Source organism: Carcharodon carcharias, chromosome 15 (assembly GCF_017639515.1).
Source record: "Carcharodon carcharias isolate sCarCar2 chromosome 15, sCarCar2.pri, whole genome shotgun sequence".
Classification (NCBI taxonomy): Eukaryota; Metazoa; Chordata; class Chondrichthyes; order Lamniformes; family Lamnidae; genus Carcharodon; species Carcharodon carcharias.
The window spans coordinates 93,207,636-93,224,832 of NC_054481.1; positions in this window are offsets into that span (position 1 = coordinate 93,207,636).

Below are 17,197 nucleotides of genomic sequence, written 5' to 3' on the forward strand. Positions count from 1 at the left end.
GTGAGTGGTGCTATACCAATGCAACTTCAGTCCACCTTCCTTTCTTCAACCCTGAGCTCGATCTGAACACAGAGGTAAAATTCTAATGTATTACAAAGGCCTTCTGAATTCACCATACTCCCCTTGTGTTATAGGGAGATGGTGGTGTAATGGTGATGTCACTGGACATGTAATCCAGAGGGCCAGGCTAATGTGCTGGGGACATGGGTTCAAATCCCACAACAACAGCAGCTGGTGGAATTTGAATTCAATTAATAAATCTGGAATATAAAACTAGTCTCAGTAATGACGATAGTGAAACTATCATCAATTGTTGTAAAAACCCATCTAGTTCACTCATGTCCTTGAGGGAAGGAAATCTACCATCCTTACCTGGTCTGGCCTACGTGTCAGATCCACCGCAATGTGGTTACTCTTAACTGCCCTCCAAACTGGCCTTGCAAGGTATTCAGTTCAAGGGTTATTAACAATAGGCAACAAATTTTGGCTTTGCCAGGGACACCAACATCCCATGAACGAATGAAAAATGGACATTATCAAATCCAAGAAATGGTTATTGGACAGTTTGGTTACCCGGTTATGTGAGATTATGACCCTAATATTTACACAGAAGTGGAGAGGGTGACAAGGAGTCAAAAATGGATGAAGAACCAGTAAGACTGATGATGCCGGGGTTCTGTCGATCTTAATGTCAACACTTTGTTGTTATTTTTTTGCTGTTTCCTGCCTGGCAGTCAGTCATAATTCACAGCCTGACTAGCAGCAGGGAGAGCAAAGCTGCAAGAGCTGGATGTAGCTGGGGTGCCCTAGGGAGCCTGGGGTGGGGGGGTCGCACACGATGAGAGATCAGCAACCAGGGTTTGGGGAGGCTGAAAGCTTCCTTGAGGGGTCAGAGAAAGAACTGCTCACCTGGCCGGCAAAAAGTGCTGTGAGAGGTACTTATTTTGAAGAGCTGGCAGCTCCTACCTCTCTTTCATTGCCGGCTGCCAGTGAAGCAGCACTAAATTCTAAACCTGGGTCCCAAATGCACTGTGGGAGCTTCATTTAAATCAGTTCCCCATGTTTACATGTTCAATCCCTCCCCAACTGCTAGGGGAAGGTGGGGGGTTAATATCGAGAGCCATGAGTCTATCCTTCATACATTTTTCACCCTTGCTGCAGGCTAAATATCATGTTAGATAATGGTGTACATGGCAAGACACAAATAAAGAATTTGAAAGTAAGCATTTTCTTTTTAATATCACACTTAGCCTTCAATTTCTATAGTAGAAAGGATTAGATAAGCTTTCATTAGCCTGATAACTCTCTGCCTGGTGTGGGATTAAGCCCACAGACTAAGAGGCTGTGAACTGGGATCCCTAGTCTTTGCTGATTCAGCTGATCCCACCTTCAGCTGCACTAAGGAGGTGTATCATTGACCTCAATACCTTTTAGACAAAAATCAGACAGTGCCCTGGTTCTGATCTTAATCTAAAAAGTCTACACTACACTTGTGTGTAGGTTTGAGGTGCCCAGTAATGGGCTGAACTGTGATTCTTCCACACCAGAATGAGATAGCATCTTCACTAGAACGAACAATGACAATGGAGGTGGAGAGAGAACGGGCCTTTATCTCGGAGCATCACTAAGTTGCTTTTGAGTAATTATGGAATGATACTGCACAGAAAGAGGCCATGCAGCCCATCACCTCTTTGAATGATTATCTGATCAGCCCAACTCCCCCGTCCTTTTCCCAGAAACTTGCAATTACTTTGCCTCTCACAGGTTATATCCTATTCCCTTTTGAAAGTCACCATTGAATGTCTTTCCACTGCCCTTGCAAGTAATGCATTCCACATCTTTGTAACTCGCTGCATCAAATACTCTTCATCTTCCCGAATGGTTCTTTTTACCCATTATCTTAAATCTGTGTCCTCTGGTTACTGACCTTTCTGCCAGCAGAAACAGCTTCTCCCTATTTACTCAATCAGAGCTCCGAATAATTCTGAACACACATTTTATCTGACATGTCCATTAGCATAGGTTTCTGTTTTCCCCTTGCAGGGTCACACTACTGTCTGGTTCATTCCATCTGTTTCCTATCGTCTTCAGACATTGGGATTCAAAGTTTTTGTTTTCTGTTTTGAAAGCTTGGCCTTTTCATGTCTCCCAAGGGAATTATAATTCCCTAAGCAACACAAAATATAACTCAAAATCAGCACCAGTACTAGCGTAATTGCAGAAGATAAATATTTCATGGAAGTTACCTTTGGGAAGCAAGCAGCTTGTTTCAGACAGATACTTGTCTCTTCACCAGGGGGTGGAATCATGAGGCAAAGTTGCTCTCTGTTTATATTCTCGAACCCTGGAATGACAGTTCCTGCAGATTCCAACTCAACCTACTCTGTGAAGTGTAATCATCTGACAAAGTACCACATAACAGGCTGGTTAGCAAAATTGAAGCTCATGGAATAGGACGGTCAATGTCGACTGCGATTTAAAAAAAAAAAATTGTTTTGAGGAGAGAAAGCAGTGAGTCGTGGCAAGTGGTTGTTTTTCAGACTGGAGGATGGCAGACACTGGTGTTCCCCCAAGTCTCAATGCTAGGATCATTGCTTTCTTGCTATAAATAAATAACTCGGAAATTGGAATACAGGGTAAAACTTCAAAATTTGATGGTGAAACCAAACTTGGAGGAGCGGCAAACAGTGAGGATGATACCACTTGACTACAACAGGACATAGCTAGGCTGACAGAAATGGCAGACAAGAGGGAGACAGAATTTAATACAAAGTAGTGTGAAATGCTGCATTTTGGCAGAAGGGATAGGGAGAGTATATAGAGACTTAATAGCACCATTTTAAAAAGTGTGCAGGGGCAGAGAGACTGAGAGCTGCATGTGCATAGAGCTTTCAAGGTGGCAGGACATTTGAAAATCATATGGGACTTGGACTTCATAAGTAGATGCCTTGAGTACAAAAGCAGGAAAGTTATGCCAAAATTCTGATTAGGCCATAACTAAAGTATTGTGCCCAGTTCTAGTCACCACAACTTATGAAGGATGTAAGGGTCTAGAGGAGGGTTTAGAGGAGATTTACCAGAATGGTTTCAGGAATGAGGAATTTTAGCTACAAGGTTAGGTTGGAGAAGCTGGGGTTGTTCTCCTTGGAACAAAGGAGGTAGAGGGGAGAGTACAAGATTATGACAGGCTTAGATAAGGTAGACAAAGAAAAATTGTTCCCTTCAGCTGATGGTCCAGGTACTTGGGGACACAGATTTAAGGCTTTGGAAAAGAGATACAGGGGGAATGTGGGGAAGACCTTTTTCTTTACAGCTGGAACTCACTGCCCATGAGGGTGGCGGAAACAGAGAAGATCAATGGTTTAAAAAGGGAATTGGATGGGCACTTGATGGAGGATAGAGTGGGGCAATGGCGCTAACTAGATTGCTCTATAGAAAGCCAGCATAGATTGATGGGCTGAATAACACCCTGCTGAGCTGTAATGCTGACTCTATAACTCCATGAGCTCACCTTGATAAAAAAAGGGGAATTAAAAGTAATGGGCTCTGCATCCATGGATTTATAACCCTTAGTCTGGTGTTCACGTCATCTGACACTCATTGCTTTTAAGGAAAACTTAAAATAAATGTCTGAATTGAATACATTATTTTCCTCCTTTTCGTAAGTCAATTATCGTTCTTTCAGCCAGCTGTACTGTTGCAAGTAACGACAATCTTCCCCACCCAACACCCGCAACAACCACCCCCCCCCCCACCCCCACCACCAGCCTTTTATAATCTGCTGACTGGATATAACGTAGACTGTGCTAACATGTTCTTCTGAAGTGGTGTACATTACCCTATAGGTCAGGCATGAACTGATTGAAGCAAATCATGTTTTTAATTATGGGTATATGGCTGTATAAAGCACAAAAATCAGCAAAATATTAATATTGCTACATAACGCGTCAAACATACATTAGGAAAGTCTGTCACATGTAAATTACCATAATGGGAACAGCTTGGGGATTGGGGATAAAAGTGTCCAGCTTGTTCCATCCTTTTCTGCAAATTTGCAGAGTTGAATTCTTTGTTCTTGAGGGTGTGGGTAACAATTTGGTGCCCATCCCTGCTTGTCTTCAGGAGGTTAAGGGGTGAATGTTCTTGGATATTCTTCCTTTCACTCAGCATGATATTAGTGTAAGAGCTGCAGAATCTCTGCCAAAGTAGTTCTAATGACATTCGACCCATTTGTTAGTGTTTCTGTGACTCTTCTGCTTAAGGTATGAAAAGTAAGAGGTTCCCCAGTGTATGTTCACAAACCAACCTTGTGTAGGACTTGAGTAACATGTAGGACAGACCAGCTGACAGGTTGCAGGACATCAATGAACCATATAGTAGAACTATACATCACAGAAAGAAGCTATTCAGCCCATCATGCCTGTGCTAGCTCCCTAGGGATGCAATAAGGGCGATGCCTGGAGGCTGCTTGCCAACAGCTGGCCTGGGGGGTGGGGGGGCCTCAGTGGCTTTTACACTAACAGAGACACGGCCATCAGAGGGACACAGCCATTCCATGGGGTTTCCCCTCCACAGGGGTGATCTCACAGCTATCGTTTATTTGACTGAATTTAATACCTCTTCAGAGGATGCCTCAAGTTGGAGGCACCCTCAAGTTCTCCTGACAATGGCAGCTCCTACCTCTGCCAATGGGGCAGCCATCCTTCCAAGGGTTGCAGACCCTCTGATTGGGCTTGCAGTCTCAGGGACCCGCCTGCTGCATTTAATTGGATAGCAGACTCATAGGCGGCCTCATAATTGGGGTCGGAATCCAGAAATGGTCTTAACTCAACCTCATAACCTGAAAGCAGAGGATTCCATTCCAAAAAAGCTACCACTTAGCCCACATTATAACCAGTTGGGTTTTTAAAACATCCAGCAGTTTTTATAGCCATTTGCTGATGCTAGTCCACAACTGAGCTAATTTTTTGAACTCATTTCACTAACTCTGGCAGAATTTTACTTATAATCCATTTTGCTAAAGGGGCAATTAATACATTTAAGCAAATGACTTCAACAAAATGGAACAACTTGATCTTTTCCTCAATAGCAAAACTCAGTGCCCTGACACTATTGTGTAGTGATTGTGGGTATAACCCTTCCTACTGCCCTTAGGGTCACATGATGGTACTGACGAATGAGCCCTAAGTGTGGGTAATCTTAGGGGTAGGGCTTTCTAGTTGTGGTCTGGTTCAAGCATGTAGCTTCTAAACTAGCTCTGTAATAAAGTTATCTGTTTCAAGTAAGAAACCTGCCCGGTATATCAAGTTTATTACACATTGATAGCCACGATGGTCCGATATTGGAACATAGAAACAGGAGGAGGCCATTTAGCTCCTCGAGCCCATCCATTCCATCATTCCATCAATGGGATCATGGCTGATCAGCAACCTCACTCCATAAGCCTTTGCCCCATATCCATGACTACCACTGTTTAACATAATTAGGATCTGAGATTGATAGATTTACCAATTGACCCATCATCAATTGCTGCTGTGGAAGAGAGTTCCAAATTTCTGCAGCCCATTGTGTGTAGAAGTGTTTCCTAACTTTGCTTGTGAAGGATCTGTCTCCAATTTTTAGAATATGTTCCCAAGTTCCCAAACAGCAGAAATAGTTACTTTCCATCTACTCTATTAGTTTCTCTTAATATGTTCAAAACTTTGATTAAATCACCCCTTAATCTTCTAAATTTCTGGGAATATAACCCTAATTTGTATAATCTCTCACCATAAATATCATTCCATCTCCTTTCCAAGGCTAATATATCCAGTCCACGAGATGCTGTCTGAAACTGAGTACTACAGTGTTTGTGTGGTCTGACCGGGCTTTGTACTGCTGAGGCATGACTTCTACCTCCTTGTATTCTATTTCTCTTGATAGAAAGATAAGTATCCTGTTGCCTTTTTGATTATTTTTTTGGTACCCGTCTATGGCATTTTAATGGTTTATGTACCTGCATCCCCAAGTGTCTTTGGACCTCCACTGTTTCTAGGTTTTCACCATTTATTCATAGAAACATAGAAACTAGGAGCAGGAGTAGGCCATTCGACCCTTCGAGCCTGCTCTGCCATTTATCATGATCATGGCTGATCATCCAACTCAATAGCCTGCTTCCGCTTTCTCACCATATACTTTCATCCCTTTCGCCCCAAGAGCTATATCTAACTCCTTGAAAACATACAATGTTTTGGCCTCAACTACTTTCTGTGGTAACGAATTCCACAGGCTCACCACTCGCTGAGTGAAGAAATTTCTGTTCATCTCAGTACTAAATGGTCTACTCCATATCCTCAGACTGTGACCCCTGGTTCTGGACTCCCCCACCATTGGGAACATCCTTCCTGCATCAATCCTGTCTAATCCTGTTAGAATCTTACAGGTTTCAAGAGATCCCCCCTCATTCTTCTGAACCCCAGCGAATATAATCCTAACCGACTCAATCTCTCCTCATGTGTCAGTCTCACCATCCCAGGAATCAGATAAGGAGACCAAAACTGCACACAATATTCCAGGTATGGTGTCACCAAGGCCCTGTATAATTGCAGCAAGACATCCCTGCTCCTGTACTCGAATCCTCTCGCTATGAAGGCCAACATACCATTTGCCTTCTTTACCACCTGCTGCACCTGCATGCTTACCTTCAGCGACTGGTGTACAAGGACACCCAGGTCTCGTTGCACATTGCCCTCTCTCAATTTATAGCCATTCAAATAATAATCTGCCTTCCTGTTTTTGCTACCAAAGTGGATAACCTCATATTTATCCACATTACGCTGCATTTGCCATATACCATCTATTCTTTTTAGACCCAAAGTTGATGACCTCACAGTTGCCTATGAGGAAAACCATTTGCTTTAGTTTTGTCCATTCACTTAATCTATCAATATCTCTTTGTAATTGCATGCTTCCATCTTTGCTGCTTACAATGCAGCCTGTCTGTACAGCATCATTCAAACTAGGTATGTGGCTCTCTGTCCCCAATATACGTGTGCAGTGAGAATTTGAGGTTGGATCTCTCATCCCTAAGGACACTGTGAATCACCTCTTGCCAGTCAGAGTACCTGCCCATTATACAATTGTGTGCGAGGCCAATTAGCATAAGACCTTATCAAATTCAACTCTCCACAATAGTAGTTCAAATCTGGGAGAACGGAATGGCATGATTCCTGACACAATGAACTTCATAAGTACATCATAAGTAGTATGATGGTAACTTTTGAGGTGATTTTTGCTGTGTTGTGCATTTATTTACAGAACATTTTTTGAACACTGGTCCTTTAAATGAAATCTTTATAATCTCCTTCCTACACGTTATTGCTAGGGAATTGCTAGCATCCCTGACGGCAAAATGCATAATAAAAGAAATGTATGTGCACTTTCAGCTGAAAGAGAATCAGTCCACCTCCTCTCTGTAAAACAATCTTACCCCAATCAGACTAAAATGAGCAGCTGAGGTCCACACTGCTTAAAGGCTGCTAATTGACTTGTGGAGCTGCATCGCCCCTGGCCTGACAAGTGAAAATGTTTGAGAGCAGAATTCACTGTTTTACTTTATATATCAGCTGTGGCTCAGTTGGTGGCAGTCTCACCTCTGAGTTAGGAGGCCCTGAATTAACGTCCCACTCTAGAGGCTTGAGTACACAACCTAGGCTGATACTTCAGTGCCAGCAGGTGTGGCTGCTGCCAGCAATGCACCCCACCTGAAGTCCAGGATCTTTGAGGGACCCAGGCCGCAGGCGAGTGATGGTGGAATTGGAGGGGGTCTTTGGGGAGGTGGGGCAGTCGAGGGCAGGGGGAGGGGAACTGTCAGCATGGACTGGTGTTTGGCTCTCTGCAGGCCCACCTTTCCTGACACCAGGTCCCTCAGTCAGACTCTGAGTGCCTGACAACGAGGGACCTCTCCTGGAAACCCAGAAGCAACCCTGATTGGGTTTGCTTTTTGGGCTTCATTCACAGTGAGTCCCCCTCTCTCTGCTGGGTAAATGACAGCAACACGGTGAGGCCCTTAAGTGGACTTTAATTGCCCACTTAATGTTCTCAGTTGGCAGCAGTACAGGAAGGCCAACCACAAGCCTTTCCACCCTGGACTTGACCAGGACAGAGGGGCGAAGGTGGCAGGGTCCCCAGCCGCCACCCTCCCACCTGATTAATTACCCCCACTACAAACTTGCCTCAGGGAAGAGCAGCAAATTCCACCCAAAGGAACATCACCACCTATAGGTTCCGCTCCAAGCCCTGTACCATCCTGATTTGGAACTATATCACCGTTCCTTCATTCTGGGTCAAGATCTGGAAATCCCTTTCTAACAACATCACGGGCATACCTACACCAGATGGACTACAGGCTCACCACCACTTTCTCAAGGGCAGTTAAGAATGAGCAACAAATACTGGCCTTGCCAGTGACACCCACATCCCATGACACAATAAATAAAAATTTGAGATCCCATCTGCCCTCTCAGATGGATGTAAATGATCCAGTGACACTTCTTTGAAGAAGATGGGTAACTTCTCCCATGTGACCTGGTCAATGCTTAACCAGCAGCCAATTTCACAAAAACAGATTGTCTAGTTATTTATCACATTGCTGTTTATGGGACCTTGCCATGTGAAAATGGGTTGCCTTATTTCCCACATAACAGTAACTACACTTCAGAAATACTTTGTTGACTGTGGAGTGCTTTGGAACAGCCTATGGTCATGAAGGGCTCAATAAAATGCAAGTTCTTCCTTTGACATAACATTAGATAAAGGGCCTAGTACAGAAAACTGCTGAGATTGAAAACAGAAGGAAGGGAATTTTGAAAGTCTTCCAGTTGTAAAAGTAAGGGAAGACTGAAGGAAGGAATGGAGTCCTACATCTCAAAAGGTCTGAGAAAGAATGGATTAGAGTAGATAACCATGCAATAGACCTTATTTTCATTAGGATGCGTACAGAAGAGGGGAAGGGTGTATGGTGAAGTATTTGTGGCTTTAGGAACTAGAGTGAAATGGTCAGAAAAACAATGATGATATTATCATCAATAAAGTACAGAGAGAAAAGAAAGGTTCTAATGGAAAGGAAGAACCTTGCAGGTGGGAGATGTTGGCAGGAAGCTGACATTGACTCTCAGCCATCTGGGATGACCGATGCTCAAAGCCTCATTTGACTGTTATCACTGGGGGTGTTCACTGATGATTATAAATGTTCAGCACCATTCATGACACCTCAGATACTGAAGCAGTACATGTCCAAATGCAGCAAGACCCGGACAATATCCAGGCTTGGGCTGACAAGTGGCAAGCAATATTCATACAACAAAAGGGCCAGGCGATGACCATCTCCAACAAGAGAGAATCTAACCATTGGCCCTTGATATTCAATGGCATTACCATCACTGAATCCCCCACTATCAACATCCTGGGGGTTAGCTTTGACCAGAAACTGAACTGGACTAGCCATATGAATACTGTGGCACAAGAGCAGGTCAGAGGATAGGAATCCTGCGACGAGTAACTCACCTCCTGACTTCCCAAAGCCTGTCCACCATCTACAAGGCACAAATTAGGAGAGTGATGGAATATTTTCCACTTGCCTGGAAAGTGCAGCTCCAACAACACTCAAGATGCTTGACACCATCCAGGACTAAGCAGCCTGCTTGATTGGCACCCCATCCACAAACATTCACTCCTTCCACCACTGACACACAGTAGCAGCAGTGTGTACCATCTACAAGATGCACTGTGGAAACTCACAAAGGCTCCTTCTAAACCCACGACTGCTGCCATCTAGGCAGGGAATGCTACCACCTGGAAGTTCCCCTCCAAGCCACTCACCAGCCTGACTTGGAAATATATCACCCTCCTTCACTGTCACTGGGTCAAAATCCTGGAACTCCCTCCTTAATAGCATTGTGGATGTATCTACACCACAGGGACTGCAGCCGTTCAAGAAGGCAGTTCAACACCACCTTCTCAAGGACAATTAGGGATGGGAAATAAATGCTGGCCTAGCTAGCAACACCCGCATCCGGTGAGTGAATAAAAGGAATCTTTAGCATCACTCCATGGTGTTAGTTATTCATTGTATAACTCATTACATTAATTGGGATTCACCAGCCTCAAAAGATATCGGGTAAATTTTGTGATCCCGCCAGTAGATGTGTTTGAAAGTGCCGTCAGAATTAGGGCTGCAACATAACAGCTCTGAGTTCTCCGATCCTCACTGCCTCAAGCAACACTCCACATTTGTCATCATGGATCACTGAATTACCCAGATATCAACTTTGACTCAGTTGCTAATATTCTTGCCAGATGTGAGATCTTCTAATAAAATAATGAATAATGAAGAATTATGAAATTAGCCCTGTCACAAGGCCCAGCCTGGAATTATAAAAAGCCATTTTGTCCCACAATCTCAAGGAATGTCTGAAATTTTACCTAATGTTATACTCAGTTTTAGTCACCAGCTGTAGAAATTCAATATTGGATGACAAATGAACCACACAGCTTCTGGGTATATTTTTTGGCTGTACCAGATTCTCAGTCTTAAATTGTAGCATGGTTTTGCTTCTGTACATTTGAAGCAAAGAAAGAATGACTCCTTCAATGACTCCATTGATAAGACACTCGCTAATGTCAAAGCCTAACAAAACCCCAAGGTTTAACACCCAGTTTCTGCTACATTAGCCCACCTCAGTTGGAAGGACAGCACAATTGACCTTGGTTTTCTTAGACTAATAACAACAACAGCAACTTGCATTTATATAGCATCTTTATGGAAGCAAGATATCCTAAGGAGCTTCCCAGGTGTGTAATCAAACCAAAGTTAACTCTAGACTTAGCTAGTCCAATGCCCCTCTGGCTGGCCCCGCAACCTCCACCCTATATAAACTTGAAGTCATCGAAAACTCTGGTACCCGGATTTGAACTCGAACCAAATCCCACTCACTCCTCACCCCCGGCCTTGCTGACCTACAATGGCTCCCAACCTGGAAAAGTCTCAATTTCTAATCCCTCCTTCTGCAAACTAGTCCAATCCTATAACCCTCTCTGTGCTCCTCTAATTTTGGCCCCTTGAGCATCCCCCATTCTAATTCCTCCACCATTAGTTGCCATGCCTTCAGCTGCCTGGGCCCTAAGTTCGGCAATTCCCTCCAGCTGTCCAACTTTCCCTCTCTCCCCCTTTAAGGCGGTCTTTAATACTGATCTCTTCAAACAACGTTATGTTCACCTGTACTAATATTTCCTTAGGCTAATAAATGTTAAAGGCACCATATAAATGCAAGTTGCTTTTGTTGCCAAATCCCTTCATGGCTTCACTCCTCCCTATCTCCACCTCCTAGCCCTGCAATTCCACATCCCCAGAATTCTGACCTCTCTGATTCCTGTGCTACCTCCCCGTGCGCTCATGATTGGCGTCCATGCCCTTAGCCACATAGGTGCCAGATTCCAGAATTACTCCCTATAGCCTTCAGTCTCTCGACCTTCTTTCCCTTCTATAAGACTGTCTAAAGCCCATTTCTTTGACTAATCTTCCAATCATCCCTCCTAATCTCTCCCCCTCTGGCATGGTGTCCAACTTTTACTCAGAGCTCTGCGAAGTGCCTTGGGTTAAAACAGAAGTTGTTGCTGGTAGGATACGGCAACGGTGGGAATTCCAAGCCAGTGTGTGATACCGTGGGCAATAATATTTTAATAAGAGCTTGGCGCATGGTAGCTCATTTAGTCACTAAACCATTCTGGAGATTTTTCAGAATGGATGATCTGGTTTGAGTAATTTAAAAGAATTTGAATGCCTTCGATAAGAGAAATATGAATGTAATGCAATATCGTATTGTTTCGAAATATAAAGTGTGTTCTTGGGATTAGCAGCTTTATATCAAATGATTGCACATCTCACTTCATTCTACATTCAAGTGTTGTTCGGGATTTCCTTGAGGGATAAGCCTGCAGGTGAATGTAGCATCGTTTAACGATCCAGTATCCTTGCTTAATAAAAACCCATGATCCTAACTAGCTGGGAAACAGAATCTGAGAAACTACACAAAGCAATATAAACGCTAATGGATTTGATGTAATTTGATGTTCAGCTTTTGTTATGTGTTATGTCTCCATACGTTGCTGTTGTTGCTCCATCTTGTATCTTGTATTCTATTAATTTCTGAGCAAAACTGCTGTTTTAAAAAAATGCAATTAAACCGGTTTTAATTGAAGTTTTCAAACAATGTGATTAGACTTGGTCTAATTAGTCTTATTTCCCCACCTCCATTTTATTATCTGGCAGTGCTCTATGTGGTTCATTTCTACAGATCATTAAAGTCCACCTTTTTCTACCCAGCTCATTGAGCAGCACGAGAAACATCAGATTTAAAATTAGATTCTTCAGGCTGTATGTCAGAATATTCTGTGTAATCGTTGTTGTTCATTTGCTAGAACAGTGTATGTTAAGGGTATTGTAGTCAGGAGGTAGGTCACCATCTTTAAACTGAAGTTGAAGCTATGCTTGTATATCTTTCATTAGGTGCATGTAAAAAACTCTAAAATATTTGTGTCAAAAGCAACTAATGAGTAAGTAGGTAATTAGCCATATAGTCCACAAAGGATCAGAGACATCTCTCTCCATTAGAGAGAGACAATTGGTTATATATAGCTTGGGGGGTGCCACTCCACAAGCATGGGGCAAGGTGGGGAGGCAGGCTTCCATGAACTTCCACAGCCAGTATCTGTACTATTGGTGTCACTCTGCATCACACTCCAGCCAACTGAGCTAGTCAACCCCCACTACAATAAGTTAAGATGCCAGAAAATATGCCCTTGGAGACTGGAATTGGAGGATGATTACACTGAATGTCTGTGGATTTCTACTGATTCCCTTTCATTTTCTTCCCAAAGTTCTACTTATGTTAGCTTCTGAGTGTGCCTGTGAAAATAGAACATAGTCTACTCCTCAATTCTGGCTCAATTGCTCATGGTTTTATTATATAAGGTACTCACAATGTGTCCCCTTTCCCTCTCACCTAAGGGCTCTTGGTAGCTATGCTTCCAGCTGCAGCCTGACTCTTCTGATCAACATGATAGGAAAACATACTTTCAAATACAAAGAGCGGAAGGGAGTGATGGGGAGCAGCTGAGGCAGTTAACGATAGAGTGAAACAAAAAGAGATAGCCGCAGTGCACAGTCAGAGAAAGACACTTGATTGTTTAGGAGAAGCCTGCATCGGTGGAAGGGCCTAGTTCCCTTTGGGAAACTTGGAAGTTTTGACTCCAAAGTGTGTGTAGTTATTTTTTGACAGGAAGTCTGGAGGTGAGCCTGATGGACAGGGTTGGCTCCTAGTCAGGTGGAAAACACTTTGGAGCAGCCAACAGTCCTACGCTGAGAATCTAAGGCTGTCAGTGGTAGCATGCCAGGGTTGGGTGTCTGATCCCTGACCGTGGGGGGCACGGAGGGGCAGGGGTGGGGAGTTGGCTGGGGGAGGGTGATGGCTGACCTCCTATGTTTGTTGGGGGCCACTTACTTTCTCCCCGAGGCTGTCCTCGCCTCCCTTCCAGTGCCCGAGGCCTAGGGGACCTGGCCGGCCAGGGTGAAATCAGAGGCTGCTAGCCTCATAAAATATTTAAACATTCCAGCTGTCTCCTAGGGACCAGTTGGCCACCCGTCCCCAGCCCCACCTCCTCCTGAAGTGGGCAGCTTGGAGGTGGGTTGGAGCTGGGTTTGAGATTTTTAGAATTTAACATCTGCTTTGACTCCAAGTCACCACTTAATGGGGTTAAGAGATCGAGACAGAGCCAGTGGGCAGGATTTTCACGCCCCGACACCGGCCAGCACCGTAGCAGGTGGGACAGGAAAAATTAGAGAGCTATTGACTTTTAACACGTCTCCAAATTTTCCTGTCCCACCTCAATGATACCCAACGGTGTGGGGGGACGGAAAATCCTGCCCAGAGAGGGATGGATTCTGTCCCTCAGCACCGAGTGAGCTAAAAATACAGAGGAAGAATAATTCGACCAGACTAATGATATAGAAAACAATGGCCTCAAAATACAGATGCAGAGCGTCCATTTCTCAGGCTCTAAATGGCCTCCTAAGCTTCCAATATGTTTGGCAGGGACTCCATACATTTAAACAAGTTGGCACTGTGCACCATATTGATAAAAAGCTACAAAATTGAGAAGTGAAACGCTAAAAGCTAAAAGCTCTGCAGAAGAGTCATATGGAATCAAAACATTGGGCTGAATTTTCCCCCTGTCAGGGGCGAAGTTGAAGGGCGGGCGTGCACAGGCAGGCTTCCGATTGGTGCCCCCAATCGGGGGTGCGGCGCCATTTTACATGGGTGGGCCAATTAAGGCCCGCCCAGTGTGCTGTCCGCAGGGAAGTGCGCTTATTGTGCGGGCGAGGGGAATCCCTAAAATCGAGAGTGCGCTCTTTCATGCATGCGCATGGAAGAGTGCATTCATCTCCCTGAGGCTAAGTGCAGCCTCAGGGAAATCAGCTCTAAATGTTAAAAACCTAAAGATAGATAAATAAAATTTCCCTAACATGTTTGCTCATGTGGCAATGTCACATGAGTTGTGACATGTCCATAATTTTTATAAAAACTTTATTAAAATTTTTAAAAACCTACATGAAACCTCATCCTGCCCGTGGATGAGGTTTCATGCTTCTTCTAATTCGCGCCAGGGCTCCTGCCCTGCTCACCAACATTAAGGTTGGACAAGCAGGTACCTTAATTACTTAATTGACTCTGTCAATGGCCTCAATTGGCCATTGACAGGTCGGCGGGCACACAGCTGATTTTGCTGCGACCCCGCCTTTCTGAAAATTTAAATGTGGCGCAGTGACGTCGGGAGTTCCGCCCATGTCACCGTGCGTCATTTTACGCATCGGCAAGCGTGCCCCGCCCCCACTTGCCGACATGTAAAATCCTGCCCATTAACTCTGTTACTCTCTCCTCAGATGCTGTCAGGCCTGCTGAGCTTTTGCTGCATTTTCTGTTTTTATTTCAGATTTCCAGTGTCCGCAGTATTTTATTTTTAATATTAAAGATGTTTATGATTTAGAGGTGCTGTTCCTGTATGATTAAAGGGTTTACAGAAATAGTTGGAGTGCTGAAATTTTAGTCGACGGACATAAACACGCTTTAAACTGGACATTGGGGCTGAAGTTCATTTTTTCCATCACTGAACCACGAATTCTTCAGGCATCAAGGGTACAACTCCATGAACCAGGAGGCATTCAACTTAAGTCATTGTACAAATGACTGCAACACTTCATTATAAAGAGAGGAGAATCACTGAAATCTAATAAGTAATCCACAAACAGGGCTGTTCACTTTCAAATTGTACAGGTTTACAATTCATCTACAGAGTGGAGGAATTGGAAAACTAAGAGCGATCTAAAGGTTTTAAAGCTGAATTTCCACAATTGTTCAAAGGGTTTGGGAAGCTAAAAAAAGCTCATCACATCACTTTACATCCCAAAGTAAAACCAGTATGTTTGTTTACACTGAGGAAAGCTCCTCACTCACTTCTGCAGCAGGTTAATCAGGAAGTTGACTCAATGTTATGATAAGGAGTAACCTCACCTGTAGCAGAATCTACAAGTTGGTATTCAGGTATGGTTCCGGTACTGACATCAAATGGATCAGTAAGAATCTGTATAGATCTCACACAGTCAAATAAAGCTGCTGAAAGAGAAATTCATCTAATGCCATCTGTGGATGAGTCTGGCAAAGCTGAGAAAGAATTCGATTTTCACTAAGCTAGATGTGAATAGTGGCTTTTGATAATTACCCTCAGATGATGAATCCAGATAATTTATCACCCTTATTAAACCATTTGGGAGATATTGCTTTAACAGATTGGCATCATGTCTTCACCTGAGAATTTTCAGTGGATAATGATGTGTATCCTGGAAGGATTGGAGGGAGGAGTCATTTGCCACATGGATGACATCCCAATCCATGTCGCCATTACCACCGAGCATGATGGCAGAGTGAGAGCTGTGCTGCAATAAGCTGAGCTTACCCTTAACAGCAAATGTGAGTTCCCACAACCAACTATTGAATATCTAGGGCATATGGTACATGTGTCAGGGGTCAGTGTAGATCCTCAGAAAACTAGAGTGATCCAAGAATTTCCACCTTCTCAATGTCACAGTGCTCCAGTGGTGTCTGGGGATGATGAATCAAATGGAGAAGTAGCAAACGTGAATGAACCATTATGTCAGCTGCTAGGGCAGTACCAGGCTTGGTGCTGGGGAGTAGCTCAACAGATGTCATTTGAAAGGATGAAGGACATGTTCCTTTCACTGGACGTATTGGCTCATTCTGATCCAGAACTGCCTATGATTGTTGCCACAGATCCATCATTGATTAGATTTGGGGCTGTACTTTTCCACATTCAGAGGGATGGTAAATGGAGAGCTGTGTACTATGCATCTCGTTCTTTGACTGAAACAGAACAAAGCTATGCAGCTATTGAAAAAGAAGTTCAGCTGCTAGCTGAGAAGCTTACCTTAGAAGCAGTTGAGAGAAATTTTACCAGACTAATACCTGGATTATGCAGGCTATCTTATGACGAAGGGTTGGACAGGCTAGGGTTGTATCTGCTGGTGATTAGAAGAGTAAGAGGTGACTTGATTGAAACATATAGGATCCTGAAGGGTCTTGACAGGATGGATGTGGAAAGAATGTCTCCTCTTGTGGGAGAATCTAGAACTAGGAGTCACTGTTTAAAAGTAAGGGGTCATCCATTTAAGACAGAGATGAGGAGAAAACTTTTTCTCTCAGAGGATTGGGAGTCTTTGGAACTGTCTGCTACCACTGCCTTTGAAGAAGAGTAGAAGAGTCTTTGAATATTTTTAAGGCAGAGCTAGATAGATTCTTGATAAATAAGGAGGTGAAAGGTTATTGGGATAGGCAGGAATGTGGAGTTGAGGTTACAATCTGACAGCCACGATCTTATTTAATGGCAGAGCAGGCTAGAAGGGCCGAGTGACCTACTCCTGCTCCTAATTCATTTGTTCATATGTCCTGGGTCTTTAATTCACAATTGAGACTGACCACAGACTTCTGGTTACTCTATTGAATATGAAGGAACTAGCAAAGGTGCCGCCATGAGTGTAAAGGCTTTGTGTGAGGTTGATGAGTTTTGATGCTACAACTGAGTATGTGCA